This window comes from Leucopleurus acutus, assembly GCF_964270905.1.
Source record: "Leucopleurus acutus genome assembly, chromosome: 18".
Taxonomy (NCBI): Eukaryota; Metazoa; Chordata; class Mammalia; order Artiodactyla; family Delphinidae; genus Leucopleurus; species Leucopleurus acutus.
The window spans coordinates 15127938-15146117 of NC_139160.1; the positions used below are offsets into that span (position 1 = coordinate 15127938).

At 44.2% G+C, this 18180-nt stretch overlaps 1 protein-coding gene across 1 annotated transcript in view; it reads right to left on the reverse strand.

Annotated features, from left to right (window-relative positions):
• Window positions 1-14143: 14143 nt before the first annotated feature.
• Window positions 14144-18180, reverse strand: part of FOXO1 (forkhead box O1) — a 92666-nt gene continuing 88629 nt past the window's right edge. Inside the window, exon 3 of the mRNA XM_082859550.1 lies at window positions 14144-17886. The gene's annotated coding sequence lies outside the window, so the exon portion shown is untranslated. The remainder of the gene's footprint in view (window positions 17887-18180) is intronic.

Here is an 18180-nt window from a genome sequence, read left to right on the forward strand (position 1 = left end):
TGATTTTTGTGTATATCCCAAAAAGTTACCTAAATTGAACTCACTTAGGAGCTCAGCTTTTATCTGTCTTTCCTTGTTTGAGTCTAGAGTCCGCTGTTAGGCAAAACACTTGATTATTTTAGCTGTGTCCAGCTGTGTCCACTTCTGACTCAGACCAACTCTGTATAGGGCTCTTATGAGTAGATCTTAGGTTGTTTTTGCTCGCATGTTTGTGTTTCAAATCAAGCTGAATTTCCCCTGCCTCTCTGCTCATCTGGACGATGCTAATCTGCTATGGTACACGGGTAGAGAGTACTGAGATACCCGTCTGAAGCGGACAGCATGCCCAGCCATCACACCCTCTTAATATTGTTCTCGATTGTTGGGCAAAAGCTTCTGGAGTATTATACCCAGCCGTGAACATCTGGCCTCATTTTGTAAGACGGCAACTCAGATCCATGTGGACAGCCTTACGTGGAGCATGTTCGTTGCTATCTTCTTGCTAAACTGGCTTGAAATATGCTGCCTCATGGTTGACTTGAAGTGGCTTCAGACGAAAAACATGTTTCCTAGTTATCAAAAGTAACAGGTCTAAAGAAGAATAAGGTGGCATTCTCAGTCTCATTGACCATATCAGAGGAACAGTCATGAAACACTAATGATTCTTTTATTCAAGAAGAGCCAGGAGGTCTTTTGCTCAACCTGCTGACTCTAATCTTCATTCCCCCTGGGCTCACTTCCACCATTTCATGGCTGGGCCTAAAGAAAAGTAATGGGTGACTAGTGAGTACAGGTAACGTGCCCACATGATGTTCATCTACACCAAGACACTTTTGAAAGGGAAAGAGGATACTATTAATAATCACAACTGGGTGACAATCGTAAGTTGAGGCTATCTTGGAGGCACTGGGGTGTATCCTCATTCTATGTAAAACAGAATCCCACCCTTAAAGCAATGGAGACTGGTAAACTTTTACTAAACATATCTGTATCTTCAGGAAAGCCAACAGCAATCCTCAGTGAAGTTTTCAGGGAGAACAGATTGTCTTATAATGGAGTTAAATGTGCAAAGGGATAGAAACTGCTGGGTATGTGGAGGATATTTTTGTGGAAGGGACTCAAAGGCAAGGAAACAGAAGGAGGCACAAGCAGCTGAACACACAAGACATAATCCTGTTCCTCAGATCAAGAAAGAGAATGCAAACCTCTCTGCCTATGAACCAGCTGAAGGGTACATCCCAGCAGAACGGACTGCTATGCAGCATAAACTCATTAGTCTTTCAAACCTTAAACACTTTCTTCTTTCAAGTCAAACCCAATTTTAAGTATTCTGTTTAATAATTTCCTTCAAACATCTAGTCACTTAGATCATTTCCTCTTAAAAGACACGAAGCTATAAAGAAGGAAAAATGGGGGCTCTCACCAGGGAAGGTGTGTTCTCTGGAATGTTTTTCTATATTCATTTGGGAGCAGTTACAGACCTCACCACCTACCCAAGCTGTCTCCAGTTGGTCTCTAGTAGGAAACACCTCTTTGGCAGCAAGTCATGACCCAGTATTATTTTTTCCCATTCTACCAAGGAGGAAATGGAGCCTTTGTAAGGGGCAAATGATGTGTTTAAATTTCTGGCTTGAATCAGTAAGCAGCCAGATTTGGGATTACTCATGCTGTAGCCACGGCCCTTCTCTTTCAACTTTAATGGGAATAGTCAACATCCTATTATGTGACTGTTTGTCCCGAGTTCATATTTTTTCACACAGGGAAAGGCATTTAATGATATAAATCTTTTCAAACCTATAAAGTTAAAGGAGGAGGAAAGTCTTCCACATATCCATAGTGGAGACAGTGGCCTGGAAGATCAGAGATCATTAGATAAGTCTGCTATCTTATGGTAGAAGCCATGAGGATCTATGAGTAATAATTTCCAACTCAGAATATCTGATGAGTGAAATGCATTGAGTGCTTAGGTTAGAACCTGTCCCCAAGCTGCTCAGCATGTAGTGATTATTATTGCTGTTGTTGTAACTATCAATAAGCAACAACTTCAGCCTAATGCCTTGCAGAAAATTTAAATCTAGTGATACAAAGCAGATTAATAACTCTAGAAACACTGGCATTCCCAGAACTACTCAAGATAAAGTCCACATGACATCCATATCATTACTTCAGGGAAGTCTCTTCATTGAAAGTTTCAGCTAGTGAATTTAGAAGAAATGATGGAATATCACCATTTTATGACCCTAATGAAATAATCACAATAACAACGATCGTCAATGGCTGCTAACATCATACAAAAGAGAGAGAGTCAAACACCATATACTTCCAGCCCTATGTATTCACAGAATACTATGAAGTATTCTTGACAAAAATTGAGCCTAAATATGATCACGCCTTTAGATCTATTAGTTTTCAGGACACACAGGGGATGAGAAATATAATAAACGACCCCATGAAGATGCAATCTGTAAAATCTAAGCCGTGGGACACTCTACAAGTGACCCAGTTTCTTCAACAGAGTGCAAAAAAAGTGTGTGTGGGGGGAGATATATATAGCTTAAGAGAGATTCTTAGAAACATATAAAAATAGCAATATATAAATGTTATTTGCATTCCAATGTAAATGTCAAAAACTGTAAGGAAAAATTAGAAAATAATTGAGAAAATTTGAACATCATGCTGACTAGATACTTAATAATATTAAGAACTTTTTTATTCTTTATGTGTAATAATGGTACTGTGGTTATGTTTTTGTTATTGTTTTAGTTCTTGATCCCATGTATACAACGAAGTGATTACAAGAAAACATAAGAGAATACAGGGGACTTCCCTGGTGGCGCAGTGGTTAAGAATCCGCCTGCTAATGCAGGGGACATGGATTCGAGCCCTGGCCTGGGAAGATCCCACACGCCGCGGAGCAACTAAGCCCGTGCGCCACAACTACTGAGCCTGCGCTCTTGAGTCCGCGAGCCACAACTACTGAGCCCGCATGCCACAACTACTGAAGCCCGTGTGCCTAGAGCCCAAGCTCTGCAACAAGAGAAGCCACCGCAATGCGAAGCCCGTGCACCGCAATGAAGAGTAGCCCCCGCTCACTGCAACTAGAGAAAGCTCACACGCAGCAACGAAGACCCAACAACGAAGACCCAGTGCAGCCATAAGTAAATAAATAAATTTATTCAAAAAAAGAAAAAAGAGAATACAGAAGTAGGTAAAGATTTCTTGGTGAACACACAGAAAGCACAAACCATAAAAGAGAAATGAATATAAACTGAACTTAAAAGTACTATTCATCAGGGCTTCCCTGGTGGCGCAGTGGTTGAGAGTCCGCCTGCCGATGCAGGGGACGCGGGTTCATGTCCCGGTCTGGGAAGATCCCACATGCTGCGGAGCGACTGGGCCCGTGAGCCATGGCCGCTGAGCCTGCGCATCTGGAGCCTGTGCTCCGCAACGGGAGAGGCCACAACAGTGACAGGCCCGCGTACCGCAAAAAGAAAAAAAAAAAAAAAAAGTACTATTCATCAAAAAACACTATCAAAAAAATAGGTAGCAGATTGGGAGAAAATACATGCAACACGTATATCTGGATGGATAGATAGATACATAGATAGAACACCTATATCTTTTATTTTAATAAGGTGTCTTTAAACAGTCACACACAAAACAAGGTTATGTATTGATTGGTTGAAACACCTATATCTTGTATCCACAACACATAAAGACCTCCTATAACTCAAAAATAAAAAGACAAACAACCCAATTAAAAAATGGGCAAAATACTTGAATGGACACCTCACAAAAGAAGACACACAAATGGCCAATAAGCACATGAAAAAAGTTTCACCATCACTAATCATCAGGGATAGGAAAATTAAAATCGTAATGAGATACCACTACACACACTAGCATAGCTAAAATTAACAAGATGAAAAATACTATATTTTGGAAAGGATGTGGAACAATCAGAACTCTTCATATGTTGCTGGTGAGAATGTACAATGGAGACAGTCACTCTGGAAAACCATTTGGCATTTCTTACAAAGGAAAATAGAGAATCTGAGAGAGAATACATATACACACTTTGCCACACACCTGAAACTAACACAATATTGTAAATCAACTATACTGGAATAAAAAGAGAAAGAAAAAAACCCAAAACAACAACAAAAAAAGGAAAATATACCTATGACCCTGCAATTCCATTTCTAGATATTTACTCAACAGAAATGAAAATGTATGTCCACGAAAAAAGCCCTGTACAAGAACATTTACAGCAGCTTTGTTCATGCTCGTCAAAAACTGGAAACAGTCCAGATGTCCATGAACAGAAGAACGGATCAACCAACTGGCGTATCTATACAATGAGACACTCCTCAAAAGTAGAAGGGCTCAAGCCACTGATGCAAGCAACAACCTGCTTGAATCTCAAAGTAACACACTGAGTGCCAGAAGCCAGGAGCAGAGAAGTACAGGATATGAGCCCATGTATATGAAATTCTAGAATAGGCAAAAAATAACCGGTAGCAACAGAAATCAGATCAACGGTTGCTTCTTCATGCAGGGCACTGACCGGGAAGGGGCACGAAGGGATGGGGTGATAAAAACATGCTGCTCCTTGATCTGCAGCTGTCCAACTGACTGAGTGGTACACAAGTTCTAAGGATCTGAATGTATGTAAATTATGTGGCCAAAAAATTTTTTTTAACTTAAAAGAATTCTTATCTATATAATTATATATCTATTTTTAACCAAGTGAAATTATATGATATATGGGGTTTTCTTCAAAATAAGCCAGATGCAAGGGTGAGTATACATGGAACAAGTTTGGCCAGGAGTTGATAACTATTCAACCTGGGTGATGAGTCTGTGGAGATTCCTGATACTTTGTATTCTTCCTACTTTTGTTTATGTTTGGAATTTTCCATAATAAAGAGTGAGTGAGAGAAAGAGAAGGGAAGGGGTGAGGGGATGAGGGAGAGAGATGGAGGGAGGGAACGAAGGAGGAAGGGTCCAACCATGAGATCTACCTCAAAGCACTGAGGATGGAGCCAAGCAGGACCCTGTGGGGCTCCTGGGCGTGAAGAAAGCCTTTCTGTGTCCCCCGTTTCTTGTTTGTAGGGAATAGACTCCAGCTTCCATGACCTTCCCTGAGGTCCAGAGGGCAGGTTCAAACAATTGCTAATCAGGGAAGGGAGAGGATGCAGGGACAAGGGAGGGGCAGTCAAGAAACAATAGTGCAGCCTTGGGGCAGGGTCCTGGTTCCGCCTCAAGGGATACACATAAAACTATATCTTTGAGCTCTTCTACAGAACTAAAACCCCCAAGAAATGGAAGATGCTAGCGTTCTTCATTCCACAGAAGATCACAATTTGATAACCTTGAGAAGCTCATCAGGACACCACCTGAAGCCAGATTAAAGGACTGCAGACCCTGCACCCTGACCCTTATCGGCCACCCTGACCTTGAACCATTGCTATAAAACTCCTCACCAAATCCTCCCAGGTCGGGACACACAGTTTTGAGGGGCATGGGCCCGCTGTGCCCCGCTTTGCCTGACAAAGCAATAAAGCTATTCTTTTCTACTTCACCCAAAACTCTTTCTCCGAAATTCAATTCAGCACCGGTGCTCGGAGGCCAAGTTTCTGGCATCGAGGACACCTCCAGACATCAACTTGGCTCAATCATAGACATGCCTGTGATGACCCTGAACTGGTCAAGTTGAATTGGATATGGTTCTTTTTGCAAGAGAGACTTATGTCCTACTTTGGAGGAGATTTTACAAACAAAATAGAAAAAATCCAGGCAACCACAGAGGCGGAGACTTCCAGCGATCTGGAACTGTTCCCTCGTCTGGGGCAGAGCTCAGCCTGAGGACCCCACCCAAATGAAGTGTCAAGGTGTTATCATCACGGGGGGGGGGGGGGGGGGGGGGGGGGGGGCGGCACGGACCCTGCCCCAGGGCCGTGGCTGCTGTTCCTCACCAGGGTTTGGAAGAGAGGCTCTCCACCCTGGAGCACTCTGCCCTGGAGCTGCGCAGGCTTGGCCCAGGGGCAAGGCAGTGTCGGCCCAGCCTGGCTCTCCAGCTCGGTATTGTAAGCTCATCTCAGCCGGGACATCTGGGTCCGGCTTACATTCCTTCGAAAATCTTGCAAGATGAGCTATTTCTCTCCTGCAGCTATTAAAAAATAAAATTAAATTGTTTTTTAAAGAAAGCTTCATTCCCAATGGAAAACAGACCCTACACAGACTGGGTTATTTTCCTCAGACCTGGATGCGCTTAGCGCTGCCCTCTGGTCAGTAGGGATCAAACTGGCTGTGTTTCCAGGTCTGCCTCTTGGCTGAAGCTACTTCAGTGCCACTCCACGGTGTTACTCAGGGATGGATCCTGGTGCTGGCGAGAGGCCAGACCGGGCCTGGATTTGTTAGCACCTCGAGGACGGAAGGCCAGTCTCCTCAACGAGCTTACTCAGTATGCCCTGCAGGTTAGGCAGGTAAAAGCCTCTGATGGATGCTGGAAATTTTAGAGTTTCAGAACCAGATATCAGGCCAGTACTCTACCTGACCCCAGTAGCCTATTTTTAAAGAACACTTCATGACGTCTTTCTGGTAAACCTCACTACACATCTGAAGAGGGCAGGAAACGGAAAGCCTCATGAAGGCAGGGGGCGGGTCTGTCCTGTGCACCACACGGGGCATCCCAGCACAGAGGGCCAGGTACACAGGTTCTCAGGAGACATTTAACTGCTGAATGAATGAATGAATGAACGAACGAATAGCAGTTAATGTCGCAGTATCTCCAGAGACTGGTGGTGGTTCTCAAATTTCAGTGTTCACAAAAATCACCTGCAATGATTAAAATGCAGATTTCTCAGCCATCATACCCCCCCTTCCCCCCATCCCAGATTCCTGAATCCATAGGTCTGAGGAGCAGCCCAGGAATCTGCATTTTTACAAATCTTCCCAAATTATTCTGTTGCCCGCAATTAGTAGTTTACACTTAGAGAAACACTGTGTCTTACTTCAGCAAGTTTCCTCGGGGTCTCTAGACATCTTCCCTAGTCTGTGATCCATACAGAGTGGGTTTCCTCTGGTCATTTTAATTCAAAGGGAGGCTGAGGAACTAACTTCAGCAGATGCTAGGTATGGCCCATGCAAAATGCTACTAAGATCACAAAACCTTTGGAAGAAACAAACCTTTCCTAATAATCCACCCACTTTCCTTAATTATAGTTTTTCTTCCATAAGTCTTAGAACTGCCCTGGAAAATAACATTGGCTCATTTCTCAGAGAAGCACTCAATTCCAACACTTTTTTTGTGCTGGTCACTGACCAGCCCTACAGCTTTCAAACACTGTGTATTTGGAACATTCCCTCTCTGGAATCTAGAAGGTGGCAGGAGGCCTTTCCCTTCCCCACGTGGGCAGGCTCTCTGCAGTGGAAGCCGGCAGCTCCCTTCCCAGGTGGGGACATTTGAGACAGAGTCAGGCTTCATCTCAAGACGATTAGGTCAAAACAGCATCTTTGGGATCCAAAGCTGATACAAACTTCTTTTTGCTGTCAAGAATATTAAGAAAGTCTAATCCCAGAGGGAGTATTATTGTCCATAATAAAGGCTGAATTTTCATTCATTCAAGTGATATCAGTTTCTCTGACACTCAGATCCAGCAGGGGGGACGATGGCTGGGTTTTGAGCCAACTCTTGGAGCAAAGTAAGGTAACTCAGACTCCAAAAGTATTACACAACTGAATGCCCAAGCCTGGAAACATTCCGAAGCCTTTTTTTAGTTACCCAGAAATGACAAAGGAAATTATTTACTCCAGGAAGGTTTGCAGATTGGTGTGGCTAAGGGATCCAAGAATGCATTTTTTTTACATCTTCCTCCCTATTCCTACTCCTGCCAGTAACCAAGTGACAACAGAATTATTGCTAGCCATCTATTTTTTTAATCATGTGATTTTCTTACAGAAGACAAGGACAATTGCTGTTTCCAAAGAAAGGCACATGATAGTTACATGAGATTCCATACAGCTGTTAAATGCCTCCAGCCAGTCCAATCCAGGCTTTTGAAAATTATTCATGCTTTTAATGCAATATCAATCAAGACAAAGAAAAAAAGGAGTCAAAAGGGAACTGGAACATTAAAGATAATACTAATCTAAAATACAGCCCATAGGGCTCTAACAACTGTTGAGATCTCATAAGACACTTTCTTAAGAATAAATGAAATTTTCTATTCAGAGTGTGTTTTATCACAACTTCACACGTACTTCTAAACAGAATTGCCTGACTTCAGGAAATGTCTCCTTTTTACCAAGTCATTGTTTTGGTACATGTGGTGAATTGAGGTAGGAAAAACTGTTATCTTGTAAAGGAGAATGATTACGTTCCTTTCAGAATAACACTGTATTTCAAAAAATATTTGAATATTTCAAATTAATTTCAAAATATTATTTTATAATCAGAATGCAAAACCCACCTATTTTGTCTAATTCCTTTCTGTAGGGGAAAAGTGGAGACAATCCAATGACACAACACCAAGGCAAAAATTACAAATGACAGTGTCTTTCTCCGGCCAGGTTCTGTGAAAACAAGTCAGCAACTATCTCAGGGTGACCAGCTGTGCCTTTTTTTTTTTTTTTTTTTTTTTTTTAAGTGGAGAGCCTAGGACTGTTCCAGGATTGACACAACCTAGCCATTTCTATAGACGTACAACCCTCCGGAGGGTAAGCAGATAAACTGGCATTTCAGTCTTGTTATTGGCAATTTTGGAGGTGGGAACTAAGCAAAGGGGACTGACCCTGGTCCCTGAGCCCGGAGAAGAGGTATACGGAAAGGGAGGATTCAGCAGCCTGCGGGGATGGCTGGCTGGAAGGAAAGCCTATGATCCCATTTCATCATTGGTCACATCCCCTCTCTTGCCTCTGAACTTTCCTTGGTTGAAGAAAGTGAATAGCAGCTCCGGACTTGTCCAAATACCTTGGGCTTCTTGGTCTGCTTTTAACTTGCTGGAATGTAGGCGGACGCAGGCTGGCTCACCCCAGAGGAGTGCCTCTGGCTGTGTCCAGTGGCAAGCACTGACCAGTTGCTTTAGTCTCACTGGGAGCCTGCTGATGACCCCAGTCAGTCAGGCTGGGCTCTGAATTTCTCAGCAGGATGGCTAGAGGGCTGCCTAGGGAGGACTATTGAGGATTATGACGATGGAGCCAGAGCTAAACAAAGACACGTGCCTGCATTTGGAAAAGGAGTCCTGAGAACCATCTAGCCCACCTATGCAAGGAACGGCTGTGATATGAGGGCCTTGAAGGGCAGGAGGAGGCTTTGAGCTGGACCTTGTTGACAAGGAAAGGAGGACAAAGGCATTCCAGACAAAATCTTCCAGCATGTGGAACAGCTGGAAGCATAAAAGGGAATGGTTGTCGGGTGTGACTGGTACATTGGGTGGAAGAGATGAGAATGCGGAAGAAGGTAGGGAAAGACCCTGCACGCCTTAGATTAACCTATGCTATTCAGACACCGGGCTAACAATCCTTTAGAAGAAAAACCCTCCAGCCAGAGACCGCTTCTTCCAGGGGGACTCTTGGTATGTCCACTGTGAAGTGAAGGTTCTAGGAAGTAATTAACTAGAAAACAGTCATTTGCTGATGGGTCGAACATATAATTAACCACCCAAACACTTGACAAGAACAGCTAATAATAATCGTGCTGGGCACAATTAGCCCAAGCCTGTCTTGGCCAAGCCAGAATGTCTGGTCACCACTATTTTGTGAGCCCTTTCTATGTGCCAGGCACTGTGATAGGGACTTAACTCGGGTCATTTGTTTCCCTCAGTAACTCCGGTTGAGCAGCTGTGATTATTTCCATCTGGCAAACCATCATGAGTCCCCAAAGCAGAACTGGCATCCTTTTGTATTCCTTTCCCAGCTCCAGAACCTTCCCCTTCCACCCTCCTGTTTCAAAAACTTCTGTTGGGGAATTCCCTGTCCGTCCAGTGGTTAGGACTCCGCACTTTCACTACCGAGGGCCCGGGTTCGATCCCTGGTCGGAAAACTAAGATCCCGAAAGCCATGCGGCATGGCAAACAACAATAATAAATAATAATAATAAATTTTAAAAATTAAAAACCTCTGTCGATGCTTAGGGCATTCAGCTACTCCCCCGTGTACCTTTCCTAGCCACTGACATCTACCTGCCACTTGGTTCCTCCCCCAGATTAAAGGCTTGGGCACTTGAAGTTGAGACTTCCTCTCCACCCCGGCCCTGCAGTCTCTTTTGTTGGCTCTGAAGTCTAATTTGCACGCCCCATGCAATCTTCAGGCCTCCTCTTCCCCGACCTCTTCCACTCTAGGGCCCCATCCTCACTGCCTGTCAGTCACCGACTGGCGTAACCACACCCTGGACCTTGAGACAACTTCCTGTTCTCTCCCTCTCTCACTGCCATTCCACCTGTTCTCCCGTGTCATCCAAACCGCGAGTCCTTTAATGCCTTCGTTACACCCGTCAGTGGTGCACTGGTCAATGTTTAACCTGCTCCGTGGAGGCAGCACGGAGCTGCATATATAACATATGCCTGCGCATATGTGTATGTTTATTATGAATTTACTGATATAAAGAATATGCAACACACACTCTATAAATAACAAAATACACAACAGCCTTTACTGTAAACTCTATCAGGCCAATTGATTTTTGGCAAACTCTTTCATCTGTAGCCAACATATGGCAGTGAAGGCAATTCAGCCAGGATTTGACAGAGGGACTTGCATCCCAATCCACTAACTCTTTTCTTAATAAATTTGTTTTCTCAATAAATTTAACTGACATGGGGCTTCCCTGGCGGTCCAGTGGTAAGACTCCGCACTCTCACTGCCGAGGGCCCAGGTTCGATCTCTGGTCGGGGAACTAAGATCCCACGAGCTGCGCAGCACGGCCCCCCGCCAAAAAAAAAAAAACAACTGATATGATTTATTGTTAAGCCATTTCCCACCCTCGTTCAAACTATATTTATTAAACTGAAACTCTGCTCAGCTTCAGCACCAGCAGTGGGAGCATCCCCATCCTAAGATACAACCAGGGCAAATATTTACTTCCAGAGCAGACAAGAGCCACGTGTAGTTCACGAGGACATGATGAGTTTTGAGTATTTACTGCCTTTGTTTTTAAATGTAACTTCGTAAGTTTGTCTAAGTTAATTGCAAATAATGGTGCTCTCTGAAATCGGCTCACAGAATTCCTGCACACTTAAGCATCAGCTCCTGTGCAATGGGCGATCGGGCCCCAGCACACCACGAGGCCCCCTCGACCTCAGCCTGGCCCTCTCCTCTCCTCATTCCCTATCTTACAGGTTAGCCTATAAGGGCACATGGAGCTGACGTCCTCCACAGCCTCTGGGTGAACATGAGTAGGGTGAGGTCGAGGTCAAATAGTCTACAAATGTCTCTCAATTTTCTTAATATAGGTCCACTTGTTCTTGGGAAACAAGTATCTCGACTAGTTTGTATTGGGCACATAATGGGTTTACAACTTACTAAGTGCTTCTAGAGTTACCAAGGAGAGGTTATGGACTCTCCTGAGTTTGGGTCTGGTAAAATGTCTACCCACTCCCCTGTGTAAGACACGGAGGCCTGCAAATGGGGATGCGGAAGAACCACGGAAATGAGCCAAGCAGCTCTTCCACTTGCCCTGCGGGGAAATGCTGGCTGTCCAGAAGCCCCACTAAGGAAACGAATCTCCAAGGCCTACCATTACCTATGCTGACACCAACTCCTCAGCTGAGGCTTTTCCCCTGACAGGGGACGTCATCTGCAGACATTACCTCACCCTCCAATCCTCACATCACACCGGTGAGGCACGTAGAAAGTATCCTCAACTTACCTCATCTGTGGGGAAATCACTGCCCACGCATCAGGGAAGCTCACTGCTCTGCAAACCCTCCGAGTGTCCCTGCCACCAGCACAGACTAAGCAGTGGGCATCTCTGGTTTGTTCTCGAACCAGTTTGCAACCAAAGTGCAAAGCGGACCGTCCTGTAACCCAATTCACCAGAGAGAGAAATCTGTGTTAAAATGGCCCACTGTGAGCTCTGTTCTAAGCAGCTAAGATCACCTCACTGGAGCAGCAATTTTAGTAACGTTACAATCCCCAGAGTGGGTTTAGAGAAACTCCAGCAAGTGGGTTACCATCTTAGGCAATTTTAAGTTTTATGGGAACTCTGAAAGTTGCTTGTCGGGGATTGGAGCTCGTGGAAGGAAATGTAAAGAATGACTAACAAGCCCCCCAAAAGTTGCCCTCTTTCTTCCTGGAGGATGTAAATCTCTACTTTCCACCAGTGGCTGCCAGTGCAAACAAGACTTTCACTTTTCGAAGACATGAACGTGATAAAAGTACTAATGGCAAGAAGTTTCAACTTTGCCTTTGAGTTCATGGGCAGTAGGGTTGAAAACAGTATCCTGCTACCAGTCAAGCAGAGAAAAGATGGCCTAAGAAAGTTGGCCTCCATCTCCTTTTCTCCTTAACAGGTGAATGCCTTCTCAAGTGTGCAGCTTCTCCCTCTCACAGCCATGTTGGCGAAGCCTGGGCTCCGCATAGAAAGCCTCCTCTCCCAGCCACCTGCAAAACTCGAAGTTCTCTCTTGAACTTCTAGATGCCCATGCCACTCTGCAGCTTCCTCTGGTCAAAGGATCCAAAGGCCTGCCCTTCACCTGCAGCTCGTACCTCGGCTGTCTCCATCTCACATCCAGATTACCCACCACCACCCAGGATTACCTGCCTTCCTCATTCTTTTGTTTGTTTGTTTTTGCGGTACGCGGGCCTCTCACTGCTGCGGCCTCTCCCGCTGCGGAGAACAGGCTCCGGACGCGCAGGCTCAGCGGCCATGGCTCACGGGCCCAGCCGCTCCGCGGCATGTGGGATCGTCCCGGACCGGGGCACGAACCCGTGTCCCCTGCATCGGCAGGCGGACTCTCAACCACTGCGCCACCAGGGAAGCCCCTTCCTCATTCTTTCATGCCAACACAGACCTCCCTTTCCATTCCACACTAACTTCACTCATTTTCCAGTTACTTAAACTGGAAAACAGCCTAGAGACCATGTATCCATGTGATCACCAGGCTAATTTTCTACACGAAATAATAAATGAGAATAAGGAAACCTAACATGAACACACTGTCATTTTAGAGGTCACGGCCCAGCCTGGCTGCAGGCTCATGACCCATGAGGAACACTTAACAGATGATACAAGGTTCAATGTCTACACGACAGTGACTACTGCCAAGACTGCCACTTAGTGCAATACGTCTCTAGGCACAGCCTGCCACCTACCTAACCACACCAACGGGTGTAAGTTTAACCAGCACCATCACTGTTACAGTAGGTCAGCTCCAACGTGGAGAACGACAGCCAAGGCAGAGTCCTTCAGTGTGGCAGGTCCACAGGTCAAGAGACAATCCGTCCGTCTCTGGTCACAGCAGGGGCCTAGATACTGTCCGAGGAAGGAAGTCTCTCCCTCCATGTTAACCATAGAGCTCCAACCATGGGATCTGCCGCTTCCCACTGTGTTGCTTCCTCTTATCAACTTGTCTTAATGAATGACATCAGGTGCATGATTTTATGTATATGTACAGAGGGTTTTGAAAGGAGCCTGCTGGTTTGAGTTCTGGTGGTACAATCAAGGCGTTTCTCTGCATTTGGACTAGATCACTTTTCAGTGATCTATGCACAAGACCCAGGTCTGGCGGTAGATGCTCTTATCTGTTCCACACTCCGGACTTCTGACTAGCGTTGTCTTGTAAAGCAAGGGTTCCATTGCTGAAAGGAAGTAAGGAAAACACGAAAACTCTGAAAGCTGGACTGATCTTCCAGTGTCTACACAGACAAACATCAGAATGACCTATTTCCTTTTTCCTACTCCAACTCATTTGGATGTCCCCTTGCCTAGCAAAAGAGTCAGAAGCATGGAGAGACGGGACTTAATCCTGGTTTTAATCCTGGATTTAGTAACATCATTAATCTAATCCCAGCTCATTCCTCGGGCACTTTCTGAAAAAAAAAGCAAAGAAAGAAACCTCAACCTGCAGCCACTGAGTGGAGGGCACAACGCCCCTTTCATGTGGCCTTGGAAAGCCACTGCTCCCACCACACCACCCATCCCTGCTCGCTGACCTCCTAGCCAGGGCCCTCCCCAGCCTGCCCTTCAGGTGTTTCTACCTTCAGCCCCACCTACTCCAACACGAGATCTCATATGCCTGGTCATTTCTGTGCCAGATGTAGTGTCAGGCGCTCCACGGATGAAGTGCTTCAGGGTGGTTTGCTACCAGGGAGTCTACTTGCTCTTCAGTTCTTGGGGATGATAGTTTGGTCCCAGAGGGACTGTTTCCACCACCCCCCAAAGAAATACCAGATTTGAATAAACCGTGGCACTGTGGCTGACAAGGTTTGAACTCACGTGAGAGCAAAACATGAAAAAGCGGAAAAACAAACAAAACCCCATAAACCTAATAAAGAGCTTATTCTGCACAACTAGAAAAGAATGACACCAAACCATTTAAACATAGTTTATGTACATTTATGGCTTTATACAGTAACAGCAAAGATTGTTCTTGTGTCTGTAAGTACATCAGCATCATCAGGCACTTCTCAGAGAGTATGGGAACGGGAACGTGGAACCTGGTACTAAACTCGAGTAGCGAAATGTGGGCGGGAGTGACTGCGTCCCGACGGGATGGACGTGGCCGCACCTGGCCATGCTGCCAGGCTGTCAGCCCCCCGCCCCCGTCAGGGAGGAGGCCAAGAGTAATGCTAGGCTGTTCTGTTTGCATAAACCACACTGCAACTTTTACTGAATGGTTACTCCCAAACTAAAACCACAAGAGAAACTTCTTGTTTAAAAGTCAGTTATAAATTAAGAACTCTTAGGAGCTGAATGTAAGAATTTCCAGTTGGGGGTCGGGGAATGGTGGGTGGGAGGGGAGGACTGATAACATATATCCAGCAGCTGAATGGGTCCGAATTGTATATTTGGAGGTAACTGTTTCCATTTTAAGTGTCTCTTCTCCTCTTTTGGGGATGATGTTTCACTGATTTACTGCTCACTGGGGTACAACATTTGCTAATTAATTTAGACTTTGTCAGTTTGTCAAAGCAGAACTTTCCAAGTAACACATCTATGACCTAAATATATTCCATACGTCTATATTACGGAAACAATACTTTATATTTAAAATATCTGAATAGCTCTATAATACAATATGCTTTTAATAACAGTACAAACCAGAGGAAATAAATCAAACAAGGCTGCATAGGTGATATCATTTGCACATTTCACAAAGCAATCATGTACAATAACTGATATACTCATTACTCCAGAAAGTCAGTATTCTTACAGAAAAAGAATTACTAGAGGTCACATAATGTTTGTTTTCAAAACAGACAAGGTGCCTTTCACTGGACTTCACTGTACCCCGGAGAGCTACCCAGGATTCCTGTTAGAATTTCAACACAAAGAAAAATTTGAAGAAAAAAAAAAAAAGATATTTACACAGACTCAAGAGGAAGCAACATCTTTTTAAAAGTCACTCTACGAAGTAGTAAGATTTTAACAGTGATTTGTAGCTACGGTTGCCTCTTCAATGAACAAGGCGGTGGGGAGTCTCACCGTGTGATGCCTGGGAGGCGGGGAGTGGTGGCAGGTGGACCCAGAGGGGAACACGAGTACTCTGGCTCCAGCGAGCTCTAGCACATGTGCAGGAGGCACTGCTCAGAAGAACTAGGGTTTCTATGACCAGACTTATTTTGGAGTGGCCAACAATGAAGATGGCTAGAGAGGCGGCTGTTTTAATGAATTTTCAGAAGCACAGAAGTCACTGTGGGAGCTTACAGGAGAGCCTGTCTCCTGGAGGAGAGCGCCATGAGAACACCTGTGTTCTTGTTAAACACGGAGGAAAAACCAAGCCAACAGAGACGCAACTCACAGGCAAGACACAGCAAGTGTGAAGTGGGCTGGGTTCACAGAAATCAGAGCCTTCTCAAGAAGGCCAGAGGAACGTTTTTGTGCACCTGTTCCTTTTACTGTGCGGATTCTCAGCGTTCCACATGACGTGAACACACCGGTGGATTCAATGGCACGCAAAGCCAATTAACTTGGTCTATCAGTACAGGTAATTGGAAAATATCAATATTACGACATAATGATCACAATTATAATTGGCGTTGCTAAAGGCAGAAGAAACACTCCAATTCTTAACTTACGCTAAGGCTTTTTAAAATAAACTCAAATATACCACTTACAGCTGGTTTGTTGGTTTTCAAATTCATTGCCCCGATTTTTAAGCAAGTTCTATTCCATTTGGTAGCCACCTGCACTCATGAACACAAAACATTCTAAAAATCACTTGAGTGCCACTTAAAAATTCCCCGCTTCGACTTGGCCTTCCACAGGGTGCCAAGTAGCCCAAGGACAGAGGGAAAGAGGGATGAAGCATGAGTGTGGACCTGATTCTTCAAGGCAGAGCTACAGAACCAACCTCCACCTGGACCAGGAAGAGCACAGTAGTACGAGGGAAAACTTTTGCTGAAGCTCAACTCAAAACGGTTAAGTTGCTCAAAACCCCCAGCTTGAGAAAGGAGCACTGTTTTAGAGGTGGATCTCCCCTTCTGATCTACAAATATTACGAGGCCCCCCGCCAGGAGTATTTGCAACAAAGAGCATACAGGCATCCATCAGCAGAGTCAATGCTGTGTGGTATGCTTAATTCACAGGATAGTAGAAGCGGATGGAATCTTTTAAAAACGCATACGTAAAAACATATCAAGTTCTCCTAAACGTGAAACACAAAATGTTCATAACTATACATCACTCTCCTGCCAAGATAGGGACAGAAATGTTGAGTGTGCAAGTACTAATTACAATGATTGAAAGATTAGTCAGAAACATCACCAAGTAGCATCCCAAAGTGTACAAACCAGTTAAGCACGTATAAAATTAGTACTAATCCAGTTAGAAATACAAAATGAAAATTACGGATGCTGCTTCAAATATCTGGGATTCCACAAATTTACAAGCAGACTATGTAACAAAGTAGACTCTAGTTTTAAGAAAACATTACAGTTCAATATCTATTCCAAAAATGATCTCAAGTCCCAACAAAAACATCAAAAATCATTCATCTGGAAATTAGAACCATTTAAGTGTTTGTACAAATTTGCAAATAACAAAATAAACAAACAAAACAAACCAAAAAAATAGAAAAGACTTGTACAAGGCTGGCGTTTAACCTATTTTCTATTCTTTTTTTTTTTTCCAAAAGAGTTCTGATAAGTCCATTAATTCAGCAGACGGACAACAGGCTACTGGTTCTCCTGTGAGTTATGTGGCAACGTGAACAGGTCCAGAGCCGTTCCATGGAGGTGTAGAATGGAGAGCTTGGTTCTTTGTCATTCATCAGTTCAGCAGAACACAGGTCGTACAAACAAAAGTTTAACTTATCAAGGACATGAGACCATCACAGTATTACAAAAAGAGTAGAAACTTTCCTTGGACCAAATGAATATTTAAAAAAACAAAAATGCACACAAATACAATTCTGTAGCTACGGCTTATATACAAAACTTGAAAGCACACCAGGATCCAAAAGTCTTTTCTGCAATTATACGGTGTAGTGAGTTTGGCACTTCATTGTAATGAAATTTCCAATGGCACAGTCCTTATCTACAGCAGCACGTAACCTGCAAACATCGGGCAAACATCCTGTACAGGAAAAGTGTCTTCGCTGCCAAGTCTGACGAAAGGAAAAAAGAAACACTTTTTTTCTTTTTTTTTTTTTAATCAAGAAAACGAAAAGGTAGGGTGAAGGACATCTTTGGACTGCTTCTCTCAGTTCCTGCTGTCAGACAATCTGAAGTACTTTTAAGTGTAGCCTAGGAAAGAAAACACACACACACACACTCATTGAATATACAGCCAAATTAAAATCAATTCAACTCAACATATCAGGGTGACAGACATACTTGCAGGGGGGGGCTGGACTTTCTCAAACAGCTCTGAAATCATTCGGTGGGAGAAAATTCCACTTTAAAAAACCCTTCAGCAATTGATTTGTATCAAATGTATTCACTTATTGAAGAGTTGCTAAAAAGATGCAGCCATCTAGTCTGTCGAAAGAAACTCTCTAAAGCAGTTAGAGGAAAAGCTTCCTTATGTTTAAGCTCCAA